At 38.2% G+C, this 7,490-nt stretch overlaps 1 pseudogene; it reads left to right on the forward strand.

Moving 5' to 3' along the window:
- The first annotated feature begins 3,389 nt into the window (after positions 1-3,389).
- On the forward strand, positions 3,390-4,357 carry LOC136144455 (transaldolase pseudogene; annotated as a pseudogene).
- Positions 4,358-7,490: the final 3,133 nt, after the last annotated feature.

The raw sequence follows: 7,490 nt of genomic DNA on the forward strand, positions 1-7,490 counted from the left end.
GCAATGGCCACAGGACTGGAAAAGGTCAGTTTTCATTCCAATTCCTAAAAAGGCAATGCCAAAGAATGCTCAAACTACCACATGATTGCACTCATCTCTCATGCTAGTAGAGTAATGCTCAAAATTCTCCAAGCCAAGCTTTAGTAATACATGAACTGTGGACTTCCAAATGTTCAAGCTGGTTTAGAAAAGACGGAGGAACCAGAGATCAAATTGCCAACATCCGCTGGATCATCAAAAAAGCAAGAGAGTTCCAGAAAAACTTCTATTTCTTCTTTATTGACTATGCCAAAGACTTTGACTGCATGGATCACAATAAACTGTGGAAAATTTTGAAAGAGATGAGAATACCAGACCACCTGACCCACCTCTTGAGAAACCTGTATGCAGGTTAGGAAGCAACAGTTAAAACTGGACATGTAACAACAGACTGGTTCCAAATAGAAAAAGGAGTATGTCAAGGCTGTGTATTGTCACCCTGCTTTTTTAACTTATATGCAGAGTACATCATGAGAAATGCTGGGCTGGAGGAAGCACAAGCTGGAATCAAGATTTCTGGGAGAAACATCAATAACCTCAGATATGCAGATGACACAACATTTATGACAGAAAGTGAAGAACTAAAGAGCCTCTTGATGAAAGTGAAAGAGGAGAGTTAGAAAGTTGTCTTAAAGCTCAACATTCAGAAAACTAAGATCATGCCATCTGGTCCCATCAATTCAAGTCAAATAGATGGGGGATCCGTGGAAACAGTGACTGACTTTATTTTGGGCAGCTCCAATATCACTCCAGATGGTGACTGCAAGAAATTAAAAGATGCTTTCTCCTTAGAAGGAAACTTATGACCAACCTAGACAGCATATTAAAAAGCAGAGACATCACTTTGCCAATAAAGGTCTGTCTACTCAAGGCTATAGTTTTTCCAGTAATCATGTATGGATGTGAGAGTTGGACTATAAAGAAAGCTGACTGCTAAAGAATTGATGCTTTTGAACTGTGGTGTTGGAGAAGACTCTTGAGAGTCCCTTGGACTGCAAGGAGATCCAACCAGTTCATCCTAAAGGAGACCAGTCCTGGGTGTTCATTGCAAGGACTGATGTTGAAGCTGAAACTCCAATACTTTGGCCACCTAATGTGAAGAGCTGACTCATATGAACAGACCCTGATGCTGGGAAAGATTGAGGGCAAGAGGACAAGGGGACGACAGAGGATGAGATGGTTGGATGGCAACTCCGACTCAATGGACATGAGTTTGGGTAAACTCCGGGAGTTGGTGATGGACAGGGAGGCCTGGTATGCTGTGGTTCAGGGGGTCCCAAAGAGTTGGACATGACTGAGTGACCAAACTGAACTGAACTGATGATGAATTTTTAAAAACGTGAATGAAAACGATCCATACAAGCCTCCTCTCTTGTAGAGGTGGAATGAGTGTAAATAAATAAATGATGGAATAGGTGTAGTGTCTTTGTAGAAATGGGGTATAAAGGAAGCCTAAGTAATTTCACCCAATCAATTATAAAATTATTATATAATACTTAAGTGAAACATTAATATTTAGTTAATATTGACAGCAACAGGCTTCATAATTTTTAAATTAATTTGTTTTGAAATATTTGATACTGTAAAATATAAAACAGAGATAAAAGAAAAATGGTAGTGAAAGCTCTGGGTTGACTTCTAGCTCTGGTAATAACTTTATTAGGATTTTAGGCATGGGGTTAGAGGAATAGTATATTTGAACAATGATATATTTGAAGCATTTGCAAATTTAAATGATTATAACTGAGCTTGGTAAGAAGATAATATTTGATGTACCAGGAAATACACTCAGCACCTTACATATATTATCTCATTTATCTCATAGCAATCATCATGAAGAATGAGGCAGTTTCTACTATAATTCTCTTCTATACAACTGAAAAAGCATAAAAATGTTTAACTTAAAAACATTAAGTATTTTGTCCAAGATCATATATCTGGTGATTGGCCAAGTGAGATGCAATAAGCCTAGTGAATACAACACCATAGAATGTACTCTGAACCACCAGGGCAACCTCTATAGACCTTAATAAGGACAAAAAAAAAATCTCTCTGTGTGCATCAGAAAACTCCTCCCTGTTACTTAAGATGCACCTCAATATCTCAATTTTACAGAGAAAGTAAATGACCCTAACTTTCAACAGAGTTTGTGTGAAACTTAAATGTACAAATACTTGTGAATATAAAATATCTAGTGTCAACTGAAAGAAAACCACATACTGTAAGAGCTGTGAGTTTAAATTTTAATCAGGGTCTTATTGCGGAGTACAGCCTGGAAAACAGTTTCTCAGATAACTCTGAAGAACTGCTCCAAACAGCAAGGGAGGAAAGACAATATCTGAAGAACTGCTCCAAACAAGTAGGGACGAAAGGCTATATATATATATTTGGCTAAGGAATATGTGCAGTCAAGCACACATTTTGGTAAAATATTACTGCTAGTGACAAATAACAGATATCTCAGTTAATGATTTTGATGCTTTTCTGCATATGTGAAGCTATAAGAATCTGAGTTTATTAAAATTCTTCCTAAAATAAACATCAAATTTGGTAAGAAGCTTGTTTTTCCAAAGCATAGAATGCCTCATCCAGTTTTCCTCCAAAACCCTTCCCGGGTGCACTGTCCAGTCATCGACTGAAGGGGCTAGTGACTTAACCTTATAGGATGGTGAAGAAAATCCTTTGATTTTATGCTGGCAACATCTCTTTCCCCAGTGGTCAAGCTTTCTTTCACTCCCTGCCCTCCTGCTCTTCCTTTATCAAGTATTCTCCATAAGAAAGATTTATAAGAAAAATGCTATTGTTTTGTGCTTATCAACAGTGATGCTATAGCTAGAAACACGTGGGAGCACTCATCTGGGTCCAAAAATCTCCCCACAGATAACTCTCCTTTCAAAATTCATGTTGTGGCTGGACTAGCCCTTGTGGTTCTTACTGTGATTGCAAGACGCCTTTAGTCATAACCATCAGGAAACTTCGAAAGACAAAGTTTATTACACACACTTTCTGGAGGGTACACCCGGGACCTCAGAGTGAGGTGGGGGAGAGTAATGATGTGGGGAGGTTAGGAAGTGGGGGAGATGGGTGTTTGGGAAGGTGGGGAAGCAGGTCTGGGCTTCTGATTTTATTTGGTTGAGGGTGGGCACCTGAGGTTTCACAGGTTCCATTGCTTATTGGTAATAGAAAGCATGAGTGGTTAAGAGCCAGAAAGGAAAAGCAAGTGATCAAAAGGTCTATTATGAAGTCAACCAGTTACCAGATATCTCTGAAATAAAGGAAGGGGGTGGGGCCAACAGGGGTAGTGGGTAGGATGCCCCCTCTCGCAGATTCTTACTAAGTCCTGTTCCCAGATGAAGCTGCAGAGGATGGAGAGTATGCTGGACCAGCTCGAACAGTTGATTGCAGTGGAGGCTGACACAGGCAATTTCCACACTATTGACTGGTACAGCCTCAGAATGCCACCACCAATACATCCTTGATCCTGGCCATGGCACAGACACCCACCTATCAGGAGCTGGTGGAGGATGTCATAGCCTATGCAGGAGCCTGGATGGGTCACAAGAGGAATAAATTATAAATGCTCTTGATAAATTTTATTTGCTATTTGAAGCAGAAATATTGAAGAAAATTCTGGGCTGGTATCCATGGAAGTGGATGCAAGGCTCTCTTTCAATAAGAATGCCATGTTGACCCTGCCCAACACCTCATCAAGAGATAGAAGGAGGCCAGGATCAGCAAGGACTGGATTCTGATAAATCTGTCATCCACCTGAGAAGGAATTCAGTCTGGAAAGAAGCTAGAGAAGGAGCATGGCATGCATTACAGGATGACCCTACTGTTATCCTTTGCCCAGGAGATGGCCTGTGCAGAGACAGGTGAACTCATGCCCCCATTCCTGGGTTGCATCTTCGGCTGGCATGTGGCCAACACATACAAGAAGTTGTAGGAACCCCTGGAGGACTCACTAGTGAAGAGTGTCAACAAGATCTGCAACTATTACAAGAAGCTCCACTATAAGATGATCATCACAGGTGCCTACTTCCACAGTACTGCTAGGTCAGGGCCCTGGAAGCCTGCTGTTTCCTCACCCCCTAAACCCAGGTCACAGACCACAGCAAGATGGTGCCTGCACTGTTCACCAAGATGGTACAGCTCTGGAGAAGTTTCACCTGGATGAAAAATCCATCTTCTGACTGCACAAGGAGGACCACATGGTCATGGAGAAGCTCTCCAATGGTATCCACAGGTTTGCTGCAGAGACTATGAAGCTGAATCAGATGCTGATGAAGGAATGATCAGAGTGGAGAATGGAAAATAGTACAACTCCTAAAGCTGGACTACAAGATCTGCACTATCTTTGAATTGGGGCCTAGTTGCATATGTTTTGAAATGAATCTTGAGTTCTTTACTACTTTTAATAGGGAGGAACCATAGGTACTTGATTTTATGTAAAACTTTTTTATTTTTTTAATATTTTATTTTTTTGCTAAATAGATAACCAGTTGGAGTTTGATGTGATGCAGGGCATACAAAGCTGGAGCTCTGTGACAACCTGGAGGGGTGGGGCAGGGAGGGATGTGGGAAGGGGTTCAGGGTGGAGGGGACATATGCTTGCCTATGGCTGATTCACATTGATGTATGGGAAGAACCATCACAATATTGTTAAGTAATAATCTCCCAATTAAGGCAAATTTAAAAAAATAAACAAAAAAATTAGAGAAGATTCCCCCCTAAAAGCCATCAGAGAGTGTAGGTCTTTTGAACGTGACCTGCCCGTTCTCCTTACTTGGTGCCCTGCAATAAATGCTGTATTTTCCTTCACTGCAACCTGGTATCAATAGATTGGCTTTGCTGTACATCAGGTGAGCACACCTAAGTTTGGTTTGGTAACTTTAGCTATTCCAGCCAGTGAGAAGAGCCAGTGAGGATAGGTCTATAAAATGTGCAAAGTTGGAAGACTTGATAGAAGAAAGTTTAACTGTCTATTACTTTACCCATAGGAGCCTTTTATGTTATATTACATATGTAGAACACTTCAGACAAACATAACAGAAAAAATTAAAAAGTAGCCTAATTTCAGCAAAAACTTCTCTTCCAAATACTAATTTTTAAAAACTTCTGTTGATATAATTTGTTTACACTTCGATACCAAATTTACTCTAACAAAAAATCTTGCTTTTTTATAGTTAATTCCATTAAGGAGGATAAGCAATTATAATTTTTATAATAACTAAAAATAAGATATTTTTCCTAAGAGGAAACAAATGTCCAAAGTGATCCAGGTGGAACTGTTTCCAAATTGGAGACATGTATTTAAGTGATACAAACTGACAGTTTCTCACTTTGGAAATTTTGTGCTATGTTTTGAGTTTTCCTGAACCATCACCTTCCCTTTCTTGTCATAAATAAAATCACACAGCAAGTCACATTCTGAAATTAGCAGGAAATTTCTGAAAACAAGAGCCAATAGCACAAAGAGAGGTCTGGGTTGGCAGGAAAAAAAGCCACTCAGTCTGAGTTTTCTTTTTTGTCTTTGGATAATAGAAAATGCTCAGAGTTTCTTCATACCTATATCTCAAAAAACATTTAACTTTAAATCTTTGTAAGTTCTTGTTTCATTTAGTATTTTAAAAATCATGATCTTCTCTATACTGTAGAGCTCTTTCATAGCTCATTCTGCCACAGCAGTTTAATCTCTTGAGAAAAGATAGCATGTAAATGTCCACCATAACAGCCCTACCTAGCCAAGTAAAACATCTCCTGTCCACTATCTAATTTAATATCTGAGATGATGATGTGGTGGACACCATACTCAATACTGATGACAATTCAGGGACTTTTTTAATCCACTCTATTTATTGTCTTTGAGGCTGCCCCAGTGGCGCTGGTGGTAAAGAACCTGCCTGCATTGACTGGAGATATAAGAGACTTCTGTTCAATCCCTGGGTCTGGAAGATCCCCTGGAGGAGGGCATGACAATCTCCTCAGTATTCTTGCCTGGAAAATTCCACGGACAGAGGAGCCTGGTGAGCTATAGTCTATGGGATCGCAAAGGGTTGGACACAACTGAAGAGACTTAACACACACACACACATACACACACATTGATTGTCTTCACTCTCCAGTGTTGAAAGGCACAGTGAAAATACTGACATTGGAATAAAAATATGAGTGAATGTAAGAGTAAGCAGAGGGTAAAAGAACAATCTTAGATTTCTGTTGAGAAAGGAAAAATATGCATAATACTTAAACTTGTATATTTTATAACATTGTCATAAACTTTAGAATAATACATTTTCAAGAACTAAAAACTTGGTAAGACCACAAGCTATCCAGCCTCCAAAATACTTAGCTCAGTTTGGATGATATATTGCAAAGAACATTATTACTTTGCCTTTAGTTTGTGATCATTTAAAATATAGCATAATTATTGATAACTTCTAAAATTTTCACTAGAGGCAGATTAACTGCAAGGGACATTCTGAATCAGATATAGTATCCAATTTCTTATTGAATCTTGGTAAGTTATTTGCCTTCATAAAATATTATGGCAGGATTCCAAGGGTTAATTATGAATTGCATAAAAGGTAGTTCCTTCAACTCATTTTAATTTACTGCTTTCTGCTAAGCATTGCCCAGGAACTTGGCTCATTGAAGTTGCAAAGAAGAGTTACTTTTACTTTACCTCCTCCTATTCTACTTACATCTGATATATATAGTCAACAACATCTAATTTCACAGCTCAGTTGTTCAGTCCTTGAAAAAAAGACATTTCCTCAAAGTTAGATGATAAAAATGAGTTGTAGAAGCTGTACTAAAGAAATTAATAGTTTTAAAAGTGATATTTATGTAAGCTGTATTTATGAAATCCATCAATTTACTGAAAGTATACTAATAAACTCTCTCTAAACTCTGTAAGAGGGAATAACTTATAGATGCATATTTCTAATAATATAATACCAACATATTATTTCAATTATGCACTCAAAGCCTAGAAATGGATGGTTATGATATATGGGATAATAGGTGATCAACAAGTGACTATACACTGTAATTCAGAAGATGGCCACAGCACTTGAGTAGTTTATGAGCTGCAGCAGCTAGAATCCCCAAATGTCTTCATACATTCAGTGGGAAGCCATTACTGTTATAAAAATGAAAACATTTATTTAAATCTTAACAAACTTCAATGCCATACCTGAAAACTCAATACCCACATTTTAGTATCTGCCTCACGAGAAGAAACTGCTCAAATAATAATATACTATAGAAACTTTAAAGCTACATTCACAAAATTTGATTGAGATAAATGTTTATCAAAATCTATCCAGAATGATTATTAACGCTGAAAGTGGGGAAAATAGTGACAAGAGGAGGAATGACTTTAACTTTTTGATTTTAGCTGTGTTAATTGTTGGGTGATTCTATTTTTATAAAAATATAAAAGGATA

Source organism: Muntiacus reevesi, chromosome 11 (assembly GCF_963930625.1).
Source record: "Muntiacus reevesi chromosome 11, mMunRee1.1, whole genome shotgun sequence".
Taxonomy (NCBI): domain Eukaryota; kingdom Metazoa; phylum Chordata; class Mammalia; order Artiodactyla; family Cervidae; genus Muntiacus; species Muntiacus reevesi.